Source organism: Arvicola amphibius, chromosome 9 (assembly GCF_903992535.2).
Source record: "Arvicola amphibius chromosome 9, mArvAmp1.2, whole genome shotgun sequence".
Taxonomy (NCBI): Eukaryota; Metazoa; Chordata; class Mammalia; order Rodentia; family Cricetidae; genus Arvicola; species Arvicola amphibius.
In genome coordinates this window covers 66,220,218-66,237,232 of record NC_052055.2, presented here as the reverse complement: position 1 = coordinate 66,237,232, position 17,015 = coordinate 66,220,218, and the positions used below count along the sequence as shown (strand labels likewise).

The following is a 17,015-nucleotide window of genomic DNA, read 5'->3' as shown; positions in this document are numbered from 1 at the left end:
TACCAAATGGATTCAGCATTCTTCCAGCACACTCCAGAGTTCATATCTGGATGCTTTGTCTTAAATTTTTTACTATTCAGCAAAATGCCTCATTCTCAAAGACCTAAAGGCTTTTGTTATTCTCAAAATATATAACTTCCCTCACATTCGAGATGCCAACAGACTGTAAGATGTTTACCAATTTTATGGCAGGCAGTGGTGGTGCATGCCTTTAATCCCAGCATTTGAGAGGCAGAGGCAGGCGGTTCTCTGTGAGTTCAAGGCCAGCTTGGTCTCCAGAGCAAGTTCCAGGACTGCCAAGATGGTCCCACAGAGAAATCCTATCTTGAAAAAAAAAAAGATATTTACCAATTTAGAAATAGTAAAACGATGGAAACATATCTCAGACATAATAAAATGTAATTTCTTTCTTTAAAGTATCAATTCAGTGTTTATATTTCATATTTATTTTTAAGGCCTTTTATATTGTGACTTAGTACTTACTGTCAACCTCCTTTATATTATAAACACTTAGGGATCAAAATTCTCCAATCTATGATTCTGTAAAAATTAGACTGCAAACAAGATGCCAATAAATCCCTTAACCACAAAAGCCTGACAAGTTGAGTCCAAAACCTGGAGCCCATGTAAAGAGGAGAGCACCAACTCTCCAAAGCTGTCCTATACCATTCACATGTATACTATGACACATGAATACTCAACACACATGCGTGTGCACACACATCACTCCATTAGTAATGTCTTAAGGGCAAATGGACATACAGCGTCACACAGACTGTGAAGACACAAGACCTGTATAAACAAGCTAAGTCCCACACCTATCTATCAAAGAGCTCCTGGTCACTGACAGCTGCTGGGAGAGCGAAAGCTGGTTTTCTTCAATGGAGCGACACTGATATATCAACCACATTCTAGGGGACGCTCTATGCTCAGCCAATACAAATTGGACTCTGTGGCTTTATTTTTGTGGGTTTTTAAAAAAATCTTTATTTTTAAGAGAGACAACATGAAGTTGGGTAAGCATGGAGGTAGGATCTGAGAGGAGCTGGGGATGTGTATATATAATAAAAAGATATAAGAAATTCTCAAAAAATAAAAAGAAACATTTTTAAATCATCACTAGAAAACATTAACAATGATAATAGTGGTGGTAGTGGTAATGGTAGTTAGTGGTAGTGGTGGTAGTGGTAGTGGTGGTAGTGGTGGTAATGGTGGCTCCAGACCAACCCTATCTTAGTAACTAATAAAAAAAATAATTTATTAAATTCCTCTAGGATTATGTAATAGAATCTTGATTTGAACATATAAAAACAGGGAGAATGGGAAGAGATCAGATAGACCAAATGACACCTATCTCACATATCAGAATAAATTAAAAATATACATTAAAACCAATTTGTGAAATGGATCTCATTCAAGTGTAAGATTTTGTATTTTAAAAGATATATTTACTAAACTTAAATGTCATACTGCAAATCTGTCACTCTTCAGTATCAGAAGCTACATTACAAAATTTCTACATTAGGAAAATTTCTACATTAAATTTCTACATTAGGAAAATTTCCTCAAACTCCTGTGAAAAGACTGCATCCCATCATACTGCAGCAACATAGTTAACTAGCTCCTAATAACATACTCTTCCAAAACTCTGCCAAGGACACTAAATCACAATTGGTGCTCCTCATTTCTGCTTTAAAAAAGTAGGATTCTGCCTGTCTCTAGGCCTATCATAGGGAGTTTTCAAGAATATCAGATTAACCAAGAAGTCATGTGCAACTTGAAAACAAAATAGCATTTGTCCTGTTCTTTAAAGTCATATTATTTAATCATTCTGAATTTCCAAATAACATAGAAGCGAGTAAAAATTAGGGCACAGACTGAAAAGCCTTACATTAGGAGGCACTTAGATTAAATATTTTAAGACATAAAAAGAAGAAACCATTGAGAGTTTATGCCTACCACTCTTCCACTGCCTGAGCTATTATATAACTGTTTTCCAACCTACAATTCAGCACTCCTAAACTCATCTTCAGCTTGAGATCAGAAATAATCTGGACTCAAAATTTCCTCTACAATCCTATCTTGCATGCTACAAACCAGATGCTCTGACCTGATTCAAGTTTTATAGGCCTGCTTTAAATTTGTTGTGGCTTGTGTGCCTTTGCTAATGACTGCCCTTGTTCCAGCAAAGTCCTTCCTTTTGTCTATTTGCCAACTCTTGAGCCATCCTTCTAAGCATGGCTCAAGTTTCCTGCCCAGCTGAAGGAGGCTCGCAAACTCCAAAACTGGATTACTCCTTCCTCCCTTGAATTCTGACAAAACCTCATTATGCATCTCTTATCACACACTCATTAGAAATAAAAATTACCTCTTTTAAAATTATCTCTTCCCACAACTTTGAGTGTCACCAAACCAAGAGCCAATTTTCATTTCTGTAGTTTATCTAACTATAAGTGCCAGTCAGTAAATACCTGAACTGAACATAAGTGCTAGTACTCATATCTAGTTTTAGATAATTACTTCTTTCCACTGCTTAAAATTATATAGTAACCCAGACTTGTGCCTCCAACTACACCTAGCCTCTCTACTCTAGGACTGACTACCAACAGCTGCTGCTCCTCTCTGGGTCATTTCCCCCACACACCCATTAAGGCACCACTTGTACCACCGATCCCATGTGCCTTCATGGAGAGCCCATGCTTGCCCTAAACCTAGGTGGGAGACGTATATTCCTCTCCAAACGCAGTCCACCCACCTGAAATAGCTCCCCAAACCCTGTCCAGTTTGCACCAAGACCCAGCCTAGTGAAGTCACCAGGCTCCTTCCCTCCATACAGCTTCCTCAATTGCTAGTATAACTGGGGTCCCACATCCAGTGTCCAGGCCTAGTTGGTTAGCCACACCCACACCACCCAACCTCCAGGCTTAGATCAAGAGGTAAACACACACCAGCACATGTCCCTGCGTCTACTAGACTTCACATCATCTACATTATATGCAATTTTCAGACCCAATCTGACCCACATAACCTGTGCTCTGTCCCACTCAATCATGACCATATCAGACACACAATCAGCAAACAGCCCACATGTCCAGGTTTCATCAGAAAAACACAAACAATATGATAGAATAAAGCAATATACACCACCCATCACTCCAAAATCCACAAAACATATAAAAATGCTCTCCTGTGATAATTACATAGATAAACCTAGGACACAAAAATTAAAAGAACATTTATGAACTTAATCGAAGAGTTTGAAGATAACACAAAGAAACAAAGAACTAAAAAGAGAATGAACCCTAAAGAGAATAAATGTCTAAGAAATATTGATGAAAACACAAACATAACATTGAAGTAATGGAGACAATCAATACAGAGTACCACTGAAGAGAACACATGATGAAATGCAAGTAGAAAAACTCAGCAAGTTCTATCCTATCTGACAAAATAAGACTTCAAACCAAAACTAATCAGAAAAGATAAAGAAGGATGATTTAGTTTAATCAAAGAAACAATTAACTAAGAAGACATTACAATACTAAACATATATACACCAAACTTTGGTGCACCCAACTTTAAAAAAATATTACTACTGAAATTAAAGACACAAATGAACATCCACCTATAAGATAGGTGGTTTCAACACTCCATTTTCTGCAATGCATAGAATACACAAAGAAAGTTCAGATATACATCAAGTGGATCTAACATATAGCTATAGAATATTTCACCCAAACACCAGAGAATACATATTCTACTCAGCAGCCCATGAAGTTTCATATCTTGGGACACAAAATATTAAGAAACTTTAAAAAAAGAACAGAAACAATTTTATATTTATATATGTATTCATCAAATCTGACCATTAAGCAAATAAAGCTTAACACAGCCAACAAATCTCTAATAAGTACAAAAATTTATGGAGATTAAACAATCAATGAATGACAAATGGGTCAAAGAAATCATGAAAGAAAAGTATTGGAACTAAATGAACATTAAGACACAGAAAATCCAATCTCTGAGACACATGAAAAGCAGTTCTACAAGAGAAATTTATAGTTTTAAGTGCCTACAATTTAAAAAAAAACAAATAAATGGCTAAATGATGCAACCCACAAATTTGGAAAAACCAAACCCAAATCAAGCAGATGACAAGTAATAATAATAATAACACAAGACATTAATAAAATAGAAACAAAAAATGGCAAAGAATCAATCAATCTAAAAACAGGTTCATTGAGAAGATAAGATCAACAGATGCCAATAAACCAAAAGAAAGACAACACAAATTAACATAATTAAAAATGAGTAAAGAAACATTACAGTGGACAACAAAGAAATTTAGAATATTATAAGGGAATAATTTTAAAAAATATGTATACCATTAAACAGTAACAGAAAAATAAAGTCTGGCAAAAAAAAACGATAGATAGATAGATAGATAGATAGATAGATAGATAGATAGATAGATAGATAGATAGATGATAGATGGATGGATGGATGGATGGATGGATGGATGGATAGATAGATAGATAGATAGGTAGATGCTGAGGCTAAGGCAGATTCAGAACAGAATTCTACCAGATTCTCAAAGAAAATATACAGCCAAACAGAAGGAGCACTCTGAAACCTATGAAGCCAGGAGACATTAAAGGATTACAAATACCAAAAGAAGTCAAACCACCCTTATATGCAGATGATATGGTATTACACATAAGATATCCCTAGAAATGTCTAACAATTTCATCAAAGTGGCAATATATAAAATCAACTTACAAAAAAAATCAGAGACCTTTCTATACGCCAACAATAAACATGCTGAGAAAGGGAGACACACTCCTATTCACAGTAGCCTCGAAGAAAAGAAAATATCTAGGAATAAATCTAACCAAAAAGGTGAAAGAACTCATCAATTAAAACTTCAAATCTCTGAAGAAAAAAAAGGTCAAAACACTAGATAGGAAACACAAAGACATCGCATACTCATCACTAAAACTTAAAATTATGAAACTGACCATTCTACCAAAAGCCATTTACAGATTCAAAACAATCCAAATCAAAATCCCTATCTCATTCTTACAGAAATAGAAAAACATCCCTAGAATGCACATGAAATCAGAAAAGACCCCAGGGAGTCAAAACAATCCTGAGCAAAATTAGCAATGCTTGAGGAACTCCTTTCCAGATTTGAAGATGTATTACAGAGCTATAGTAATAAAAGCATTATAGTTAACTAGCACTAAACAGACTGATGATGCAACAAAACAGAAGATCTAAACCTGACTACACATAGCTACAGTCATCTAATATTTGTCAAAGATTCCAAAAACAAACAATGAAGACCACATCTTCAACAAATGGTGCTTTGAAATTTGGATATGCAGATGTAGGATGAAATTAGACCCATACCTATCACCTTGCACTGTGAAGCCTGAAATACTGCTAGAAGAAAATATAGACAGCATGCTATCCATGTATAGGGAAGAATTTTCTAAACAGACTCCTTTGCTCAATAATTAAGGCCAACACTGACAAGAGGAACCTCAAAACCAAAAGCTGCTGAACAACTAAGGAGATACCCAAGCAAGTAAAGAGAAAGACCACAGGGTGAGGGAAAGATCTTTGCCAGCCATACATTTGGAAGAGGATTAATACCCAGAATACAAAGCACACAATAAGCATAGAGTTTAACAAATAATGCATTCAAGAAACAGGATATAGATCTGAGCAGAGAGTTTTCAAAGGAAGAAATAAAAGTGGCTAAGAAATATCTTGAAAAAAAGTCATCATCCTTAAAATTGTGGCCAATAGATAACCCCCACTAACTATTTAAGGGATTGAACCTAGTGCAACCACTCAGAAAATCAGTGTGGAGAATTCCCAAGAAGTTAAAAACAAGTCTTTCATAAGATCAACTATATCACTCCTTGGCATCTGCTTAAAGGACTCAACATTCTACTTCACAGATACTTGCTCAGCCACATTCACTGCTGCTCCAATGAGAAACTATTCTGCTGTAAAGTAATATAAAATTGTGACATTTTCAGGTAAATTAAACCAGAAATTATACTGAGGTAACCCAGCCTCAGAAAGACAAATGCCACATGTCCTCTCTCATCTTCAGTTCCTAGCTCCCAATCTTCAGATATAAGTGCATTCTCACTTCTCACCAAAGAAACGTCTCTTTGCAGCAGACAGACCATCATGGAAAACAACTGGTTAAAATGCAGAGAACAACTGTTGCTCAGCACAATGTTTATACCTAAGGCTCAAAGAACTGCTGTGGCAAAAGCTCTTGTACACTGTAAAAATCTGTCACTCATTGGTTTAATAAAATGATGATTGGCCAGTAGCCAGGCAGGAAGTATAGATGGGGTGATCAGACTAGGAGAATTCTGGGAAGATGAAAGGCTCAGTCTGCTGTCGCAACCCAGACACTGAGAAAGCAAGATGAGAATGCTGCACTGCGAAAAGGTACCAAGATGTGTGACTAAACATAGATAAAGAATTATGCATTAATTTAAGATGTAACAGCTAGTTAATAATAAACCTGAGCTAATAGGCCAAACAGTTTATAATTAATAAAAAGTCTGTGTGTTTCTTTGGGATCAAGTGGCTACAAGATCAGGCAGGACAGAAACTTACATCTACAAAGAACATTTTAGAAAAGGAGGCAGAAATATTGCACAGTCAAAAGACTAGGAAATCTGCTGTAAGACTGTTGAAAGCTGGCTAAATAAGACCTGAGTAAGTACATCACCAATAGATATATCATCATGGAAGGGGAAAATCCCACATAGCCCTAACCCTAAACAAAGAACTACAAGCAACTAAGGGACATTGAGAGTGGAAGAAATAGTCTTCACCAGGGCTGAGGACCCTAATTCTTTATCCAATATCAATCAAAATCATACACACAAGTAACACTAGAAGGTCAGAAAGCTGTACTTGTGTGTGTGTGTGTGTATGCGCATGAACACATGTATAAAACAGTAACAATTTAAAAAAGAGGCCATGAAGTTGAAAGGGAGCAAAAGGGAGACAGAGGGTTATGGGCAAAGTTGGAGGGAGGAAAGATGTAATTATATTTCAATTTCAAAATCCATAAAAAATATATGTACTCTAAATTCTTGTTAATAATTTGTGCTGCACATACATATAGATATATTGATGAATATTATACACCATCAAGACAACTGCTGAGCCTTCAAAATCATTCCCAAGATTTAGCCTGTGCTGCTCAGTATCATGGGCAATTGCTTTTCTCTAGCACCTCTAACTGTAGGCAAAGATGTGGTCACTGAACAGGAAGCACTACAGTCATTACTTCTCCTCTTTCCAAAATTCTTATGGCACCCCTGGCAGGTACTGTCTCTTCCAGAACCCCAGTTTCATTCAGACTATTTACCCCTCTGATGCACTAGCTTCTGCCATACAACCCTACTATGACAGTTAGTTTTAAATGTCAACTTGCCAAAGCCTAGAATCACCTAAACAGATAATTTGAATGAAGAATTCTCTCAGTCAAGAAGACCCGTGGGTAATCCTATAGAGCATGGTCTTGTTAACAGACACAGGAAGACCCAGCACTTTGTGGGTGGTGCATCCCATCCACTGGACCCTGAACTGCATAAGAGTAAAGAAATGTAGCTGAGTAACAAAGTAAGAAAGCTGGCAGAGTAGAGCATTCATTCTCTCTGCTCTTGAATGTGGGTGTGATGTAACTACTACTTGACTTCCTGGACAAATTTAAACCTAATAAAGTTGACGTCTTATCACAGCAGCAGAAATGAAACTAGTTTGTTTCCTCCCAGAGCCATGGCTTCTGTATTTGGATAAGACTACTGGCTCTCATCTCTACTCCAGACCTAATGGGAGTATAGACACTTCTTTCTATGGCAAGCATCTCAGCTGTTCATAGACCCGTGTTTAGTTACTGACCAATTCCATTATTAGTGAACTTAGTTCTTGGATTAACTTTCCTCTGTTGAATAATCTCTTAAAGTTACTATTTTCTAGGGAAAAAAAATGAATTCTCAGATGGGCATGCTGCCCCAATCCTGTAATCTCAGCACTTGGAAGGCTGAGGAGAGGCCAGACTGGGTTACAAAATAAATACCAGGCAGAACAAAACTACAGAACAAAACCCTGTCTCTGAAAAACAAATTAACAAACAGAAAGAATGTATTGAATATATTTCAGCATAGTGAAGTATTAAAAACTTTCAAGTGAAGACAGCTTATTATACAAAAACATTATTCTGAACATAGATACAGAGAAAATCAGCCCTTAAATTCTTAAAAGTAAAAATAAAGAATCTAACATTTTATTCATAGCAAAATATTTCTCACTAGGATGAAGTCTTTACTCAGCTGCAATATTTGCCTGAATTAAATCAATCACATACAATAAAAATGTCACTTTTTTGAGACTTACTTAGTAGAGGGGAAAATTGGAAAGATTATGGGATTTGGAGTCACTGCAGGCCAAGACATCTGTTCAGAGGAAGAAAATGTTAAGGACCTCCTGTCACTGACTTATCATTCAAATCCATAAAACTCAGGACTTTTTTAAACTCAGTACTTTTAAAAGATAAACTGAACTAGACTATTCAGTTAAAGCCATGTTTATCCAAACATACTTCAATAATTTGCACAAGATTATAAAATAGCAAGGTAAAAAAAGAATCACCTTAAACATATGGAATACAATGCTATCAACAGATTATTACATAAAAGACTTCTTCATTCTTTTTTCAATAATTCCTACAAAAAAATCCTAGTAGAATAAGACTGATAAAATAATTCACTCTCGCTGGGCGGTGGTGGCTCATGCCTTTAATCCCAGTATTTGGGAGGCAAAGGCACGTAGATCTCTGTGAGTTCAAGGCCAGCCTGGTCTACAAGAGCTAGTTCCAGGATAGGCTGCAAAGCTACAGTGAAACACTGTCTCGAAAAACAAATAACAACAATAATAATAATGATGATAATAATAATAATTCACTCTCTGCCTTTAATCTCAGTACTTGGGAGGCAGAGGCCGAATGATCTGAGTTCAAGGACAGCCTGAACCACAGAGGAAATTCCAGGACAGCCAGGGCTAAACAGTGAAACCAAATAAAAGAAGGAGGGAGGGAGGAAGGGAGGGAGGGAGGGAGGGAGGGAGGGAGGGAGGGAGGGAGGGAGGGAGGGAGATCATTTTCTGCCCATATTGTATTCAAGAAACAGGGCAGTTCCACAACAGAAAGAACATGTATTATTTTTCTTCTGAATAAAGTGAATTTCTTAATCTCTGAATGCATGGTCTTAATCGCTATAAAACAATATTTTAAAATCCCATAAATGGCCGGGCGGCGGTGGCGCACGCCTTTAATCCCAGCACTCGGGAGGCAGAGGCAGGCGGATCTCTGTGAGTTCGAGACCAGCCTGGTCTACAAGAGCTAGCTCCAGGATAGGCTCCAAAGCTACAGAGAAACCCTGTCTCGAAAAACCAAAAAAAAAAAAAAAAAAAAAAAAAAAATCCCATAAATGTACAAATTAAGATGTAAGGTAAATTTGAGATTACAGACACTGAAAGAATGAGAAATGTAAAGAAACAGGTATCTACCATTATTAAAATAAGGGTCTGCTGAGCATAAAATTCCAGACATTTATATAAACAACTTATCTCATTTAAACTTTATGAGATAATTTTATGAAACTGTTACACATATTTTCCAAACTATCTCACTAATAAACAACAGAATCAGAATTTCTACTCAGTAGTGTCTGGGTCTAGATTGTAATACTATTGACAATCCTCCCTTCTTTTCTCTAGAATAAGATGCTCTGTGGTAGTATCAAAGGAAAATAAAACTTTTTTTTACAAAAATTTGAGTCCTAGTTAGTTTTTCAAGAGTCTTTAATATCAACCTTTCAAATAACTAATATAACTAATTAAAATTGAAATCACAGTTTTAATGAGTCTATGTTCAAGTTCTATAAGTAAACAGACTATAAGGATCTATTATGTAAAGTTCCTAAGTGATTCCCAATTAATATAGACTTCTTACTGATAAAGACTCAAAAATCAACATCTCCAAGCCATGCTCCTGCCCACTTCTCTTGCGGACTGTTCACCATATGCTCACAGATTAGCCTTGGTGCTCTTCCTGCTCAACGATTCTTATGAGCTGGTTAGCAGTACATGAAAACAGGGTAAAATGCTAAGCAACTGTGCACGATCCTTGTTAAAATTTTCACATCTGCTTTCTAGTATCTACAGTGGCATCAATATTTTACATACTACTTCTCAAACAACAACAACAACAAAAATTAATATCATATCAAGGAATAAATGGTATTTTACAACCATGAGCACACAACTAAAACAAAAATTCCATAATAACCACATTTATATTTACTGTGCATAATATATTCGATATTTTCTAATTGTTTAGAAAATCAGAGTAGCAACCCACTAAGCTGATCTCATAAACAGTAACCTACAATTAGAAGAATGTTTCTCTACTTCTAACCCCACTAAGGAAATATTGATGGAACTTGAGTGTCTGACCTTCTGTCTCTCCACAGTGAAGGAGATAAAAGACAAGGAGGGGAAGAAAGGAGAAACTCTTCTCTAGCACATCAGAAGAGCTAATTCATCAGCCCTTCCAACACAAAAGATCTGTAATCACTTTAACCATTTTTAATGTACACAAATTGATAGTCATAATATTTGACCAATTTCACCACCCATATTCAAACTTTCATCTCAAACAAACTGTACTAACCAAATAATTCCCTATGTCTATTTTAGGCAACTCTTTACTGATATTTATAAGGTTATTCTGTAATAGAATAATAAACTCATATAGCCTTTGATCAAGGCTCAACAGATTATGAAATTCTGCATTGTTTAATCCACAAAACCTGCTATCTCACCTCACCCATACAGACTTAAACATGAAAACTACAGATTCTTTCCATCTAATCACAGAGGTGTTATTACAATAGTACATACAATAATTTCTTGTCATCTTGAGATGCTGCCTTTTTTTTAAAGACAGGGCTTCACTATGTAGCACTGGTTGGCCTGGAACTCACTCATTATGTAAACCAGGCTGGCCTATATCACACAGAAATTACTTTGTCTCTACCTCCCAAGTGTTAGGGTTAAAGACAACCACTATCATGCTTGGTAAGATGCTGCAATTTAGAAATACAATCAAACTATGGAAAAGATGTGTTGTCAGGAAGTTCTTCAGTGATTAAATAGTACAATGACTTCTAAATAATTTATTAAATAAATTGATTTTATAATGGATGGTTAGCCAATACGAAAAGAACTACAATGTTTCAAATTAAAGTTTTAGACAGATTTCTCCTGTATCACCATTATTGTAAAGCCATTGAGCCAATATATTAGTCAGAATGTCAAAAATAGGATGTTTTCTTAGCAGAACACTGTAAAAATAATCTAGCAATATTTATGATTACCATTATTCCGCATAAGGAGTCATGACTAATTAGAAAGGTCTATTTCTGAAGTATAATTTTAATAGATTTTTGTTTGACCTAAATGTCAGAATTACAGAATGTGAAGATATAATTTCACAACCCCCCAAAAATAATATTGGTTTTACAAAACAGTTGAACTAAAACAACAAAGAGATGCATGAGAAATCCTACAAGCAATAATAATTTCTCATTTCAGTTCACACAACATACACTACTATTCTAGTGATCTACCCAAGCTGCTCCAGACAGACACAAAGCACCACTATTTAGATTAACACAGAGAATGACACAAAACGAGTGTTGAGGGAAGGGGAATATATTAACTTATAATAATACATACTATTCAACTTAAAATATAATCCTTTACTTATGGGTTAGCTTTCCTACTTTTTTCAGGATTCAAGTTTGTTAAGGATCAACGGTCAGTTTTTATTGCCTTTAACAGTCAAATGGAAACTCGGTTAGTTGGTTAAACTCTAAGTCTAAATATGAAGAAAACGAATATAAAGTGATAAATACAAAGAAATTTAATCAATATCCCAAAGCTAAGCATTGGGATAAAAGCATAGGGAAAAAAGCGATCATATGAGCTATGTATGACGGGAGAAGGAGCAGACATATGTGGGACATGAAGGACTAAAAAATTTCCCAAGTCAAAGCAAAGACAAAACATTTTACACTTAGCAGTGATAGAAGAAACTTAAGAGATTGGGACAGCAAATATATGCAAACAAGCACAGCAAAATACAACTTTACAAAAAATGGCTTTCTAAATAATAATAAGGCAGTTAGTTATACAAGATAATTAAGTCAGCTAGTCAGAATTGAGCTTAGTATTAGCTATGTAAATCAGGAATATGATTTACCATTCCAGTTTCTATTTCCTTAGTTGTGAAGATAAAGTGAATTAAGATATGTAATATGTTTAGAATATAAAGAAGCAAGTTAAAGTAATAACTAAAATTCAGGTTATAACAATTTTAGGACTGGAAGTAGTTGCTATCAGACTTTCAGAAAGTTCTTTAAAACTTAACTACTTAGCTTGTGCAAGGGCTCTACGTTCAATTCCTTGTACCATAAAAATACATATAAATACATAAAAATAATAGTACATTTTTATGTATGGAAAGCATAGGATGTTATATGGAAGGAACACCTTAAACTCAATTACATTATAAAAATTACATGAAGAGAAGAAAAGCTGGATCCAGTTAGGGCACCCTTTGTGTCTCTCAAATGTTTAGAAAAATCTGCCTCAGATCTCGAAAATACACTACCCAATTGAGATATCAGACACACTGCTTTTACCAATAAAGACACTTTCATCTGGCATTACACGTGGACTCAAGATTCCTAGCCTATGTCTTGCTAAAACTCAACGACCTGCGGAGCAAGTTTTTCAAGAAGTACACCAAACTATTATAGCAAAATACCGAAGACCCAAAGCAAAAATGTGATGCAGGCATCACACAACACACAGAACGTGGAATTGTGTACTTTTCCTTGCCCTGAATTCCAGAGCTAGCTCACTCTATGCCCACTCTTTATTTCACCCTTCACTGAGCCTTCATATACCAGGCCATCTCTACGTCCAGGCACTACCTACATCTTGGGAACAGAAAAGGGTCTTTCTTATTCAGCACCGCTGTATCAATGTGACATCTACTAAATTAGCATCCCATTTTAACAAGAACCCGTGTGAGCCAGGTTTGACCAGTACTCTCTAGCACACTGCTGCATTCCTTTACATTCAAATTCAAAGACAACATTAAAGCGGATTTCTTTGCCACTGCTTTCAAAGGTTTCTTTTTCTATGGTGCCGACAACTGATGCCTTCTGTGCACTGCACAGCACTAATAATATCTGGTCTTATGGATTATATTTTGATGTACTACACATACAAAAGCGGTAACATTTCAGCCCAATCAGTTTAACATGTAACCTGCATGTTAAAGTTTCTGGATTCCGTTCAACTCAAACTCAAAGTTGAGAAATGAGATTCTTCAGAAAGCGATTGCGGGGGGGGGGGGGGGGGGGGGGCAGGTATAAAAACCCGTAAACTTTAAAAACTACTAGAAAGCTGAATTAGTTAATAACTTAAAATACCTGAACTCTTTACTATTAATAACTAGTATTGACCAAACTCTAGTTCGCTACAGCACAGAAGGTTTGGGAAGATTAGTATACTTCCAGAAAAACAGGAGGGAGGGCAACTTTCACCATAGTTTTACTAGGTTCCTGACAGGCCTCGAACTTTCAAGCTGGTGTGAATACTTAAGAAGCGCTACAACAAATGAAGGCAGCAGGGTTTCTCTCTTCAGAGGCTGCTCGTCCCAGGGCACCAGCAGCCTGACTTCCGGCCTGTGAAGGAAACGTGCTGCCAGGGCTGAAATGAACAGGGGAACCGACCAAGGAGGAAGTGGGGCTGGCTGAGCCATCCGGCTCAGCCCGGTGGCTCCGGGGCCTCTGAGGCCTCCAGCGGAGCGGGAGAGCGGACTGCGGGGCTGCCTCGCCCGCCCGCCCGCCCGCCAGCTCACCCGCTGCCGATCGAGCCTCCGCCCGCCTCCTCCCCAGCGCGCGCCGAACCCACGGCCGAGCGAGCGCGGAGCGGGTCGGCCGCGGCCGCCTTAGGCCTCAGGGCGGCGGGACGGACCCAGCGAGGGAGGCTGAGCGGAGGCCGGGGAGGGAGCGACGGCGTGTGCGGCTGGCCGGGGAGGATGCCGGGGAGGCGAGGCGCTTTTTCACCGTTAGCATCGTGATCGTGATGTGTTTACCTGTGCGCAGCAGGGCTCCCCAGCTCCTATTCCCTGAATCCTCCTCCCCTCCTTCCTTTCTCTCTGTCTCTCTCTCTCTCTGTCTCTTGCTCGCTCGCTCTCTCTCTCTCTTTCCCTCTCAGTCTGCCGGGCTCTCGTGGAACCTGCCGGCCCGAGCGGCAAGAGGAGGGCGGGAGGTGGCGGCGGTGACCAGCGGGCACGTGACCACGCTCGCGCCGTAACGGCGTCCGCCTCCCGCCGCGCGCCCTCCCGGCGCCCCACCTCTGCTACCCTCGCGTCCCGGGCCGGTGCGCAGGCGCGCGGCCGAGCCTGGGGCGCGCGGCCGAGCGGGCAGGCTCGCGCCGGGCCGGGGGTTCCGGCGGGCGCCCGGTGAGGAGGCAAAGAGCGCGCCCCGGCCCAGGACACTGCCCGGGCCCAGCCGGGGTATAGGAGCCGCAACCCGTAGCCCCCACGCGCCACCAGCTTCCCAGAGAGGGACTGGGGAGGAGGGAAGTCAGCCCCCGGGAGCGTCCTGGGAAGCTAACGCTCCTGCCTAGGAACTCACATGTCCTTGTCACCTAATGGCCTTCCCTTCATCATTGGTCTCCAGCTGTAGACATGCTGACTGCTCCTGCCACCCAACTCTGTTGGGAGGGACTCATTCGCACTTGGTGAAGACCTTTGTGCGAACCCAGAGATGTTATTTTTCTAGCAAGCCCACGCCGGTAAAACCATGTAGGCTTTATCTTTTCATACCCCAAATCTAGTCTCCCTAACCATCTAATGACTGACAATTTTGGCAGAACACTACATCCTAGTCTTATCACTCTCTGCCCTGCTTAATCCTGACATAGGGACCCCTTTAACCTCCAGCGCTGGGATGCTTGTGTTTGCTTCTCCCATAGGAAAGCATCTGAGTGGTAATGGTAATGAAAGTGGCAAATACCTCATATAGTTTCTTTAATGTATCTCTTTTATTAGTCTATCTTTACAAAAAAAAAGTTCAAAGGGAAATTGGTTGTCATGTTCAGAGTAAGGAAACCGAGGCACAGAAAGGTCAGAAATTAGCTAGCTTCCAAGGAAGGAATACCATACCACACTTCACACAGGGAAACCCCCCCCCCCTTTTTTTTCTAATGCCCTTCTTGCTGTGGCAGAAACCGAGCTGGTTGAATGGGGTAAGTTAGTACTTCTGGCTAGATGTAATCACTGCTGATAAATAAAATGTTAAAAAAAAAATAGCCTCACTGAAAGTTTTGGCTAAACTCACATCACATTAGACTGATGATTTCTGAGAGGGCAAAGAAACAGGACTAGCCACCCAATCCTATGTGAGGATGCATCATACGAAGAAACAACAGAATCGTAATGGAATTCTGCCTGTATAATGAACTCCTCCAGCCCCCGCACACCTCATCCAGTACGTCATCTCCTTCCTGACGTCCTGAGGTTCTTCCACTCTGCTGATGTTACTGGAATTTTAGGGGTCACCAGATCACACAGGGGACATCTGTTGCCTCTCTTGAGGGTCTTAGTCTCATTCATAAAATAAGAAAGGACTGCAAGCTAAGGGCAATGCTATTGGAGTTTAAAAGAAAAACTCCAAAGACAACACTCTGCAAAGCTTGGCTGCTTCTCTGGAGGCAATGAGGAGACACACTGTAAAGCTGAGCCGCTTCTCAGGAGGGGATGTGGAGACACACTGTAAAGCTTGGCTGCTGCTCGGGAGGAGGTGAGAACCTGATGAAAACAGTGGGCAATCTGTGGTGGTTTGAATAAGAATGGCCCCCATAGGCTCATAGATTTGAATGTTTAGTCATCAGGGAGTAGAACGGATAGGATTAGAAGATGTGGCCTTGTTGAAGAAAATGTGTTAGTGAGGGTAGGCTTTGAGGTTTCAAAAGCTCATCCCAGGCCGCAATCTCTCTTCCCCATCAGGATGTTGCTCTCCAGCACCGCGTCTACTTGTCCATCCGTGCTTCTCGCCATGATGACAATGGACTAAACTGACACTGGAAGCGAGCCGCCCTGGTCATGGTGTCTCCTGACAGCGACCAAAACCAACAAGCAGCTGCATAGTAGGGAGGGAGCAAGCACAAAATGCTGTGCAGGGAAGCCCAGGATGCTAAGGAAAGCATGGTTGGGGGAAAAAGGAAAGAAGAACAGGAAATATAACATTTTTCTGGAGAGCAGGCTGAGTTACTAGCTACACAGTTGCAGCCCTGTACAGGTGACTGGAATTCTAGGAGGCAAAAGGACCTCAGTGAAGAACTAGTTACCCACCTATCTCTCTAATTTAACTCACGGTGACTCCAGCTTTTAAGGGTAGCCCTTACCCAAGAGAAGGGCCCAGGCCAGCTGGAATATTAGATCTGTCCTGCTGGTTCTCAGACTGCCAGCCCCACTTGGCCTCACGACATGGAGCTCCATTATCCTTTAGAGCTCAATAGAAACTAAGGAGCCAGCTTCTCACTGGCTTGTTCTTTATTCCCTCAGAAATTGTCTGTAAGAACCCAGTCTACCACAGCAAGGCAGAGAATAGCCCTGTAGGCTCAGTCTTAAGTGCTTTAAGGAAAAAAAAAAAAAAAACCTTAAAAAAAACTAACTAAACTGATGAATAATAATTCTATAAAATAGAAACATGGTATAAAATTCACTTAGAGTTATGCTACTTGTAATAAAATTCATGTGCTTAAGGTGGGAGAGTTGCATTTCAGCCAACATCTCAGCATTGTCAGGAACAGTATCTATATGAACTCTT

At 39.2% G+C, this 17,015-nt stretch overlaps 1 protein-coding gene across 1 annotated transcript in view; it reads right to left on the bottom strand.

Annotated features, from left to right (window-relative positions):
* Positions 1-14,330, bottom strand: part of Tbc1d5 (TBC1 domain family member 5) — a 466,882-nt gene extending 452,552 nt beyond the window's left edge. Inside the window, exon 1 of the mRNA XM_038341979.1 lies at positions 14,276-14,330. The gene's annotated coding sequence lies outside the window, so the exon portion shown is untranslated. The remainder of the gene's footprint in view (positions 1-14,275) is intronic.
* Between the last annotated feature and the right edge of the window lie 2,685 nt (positions 14,331-17,015).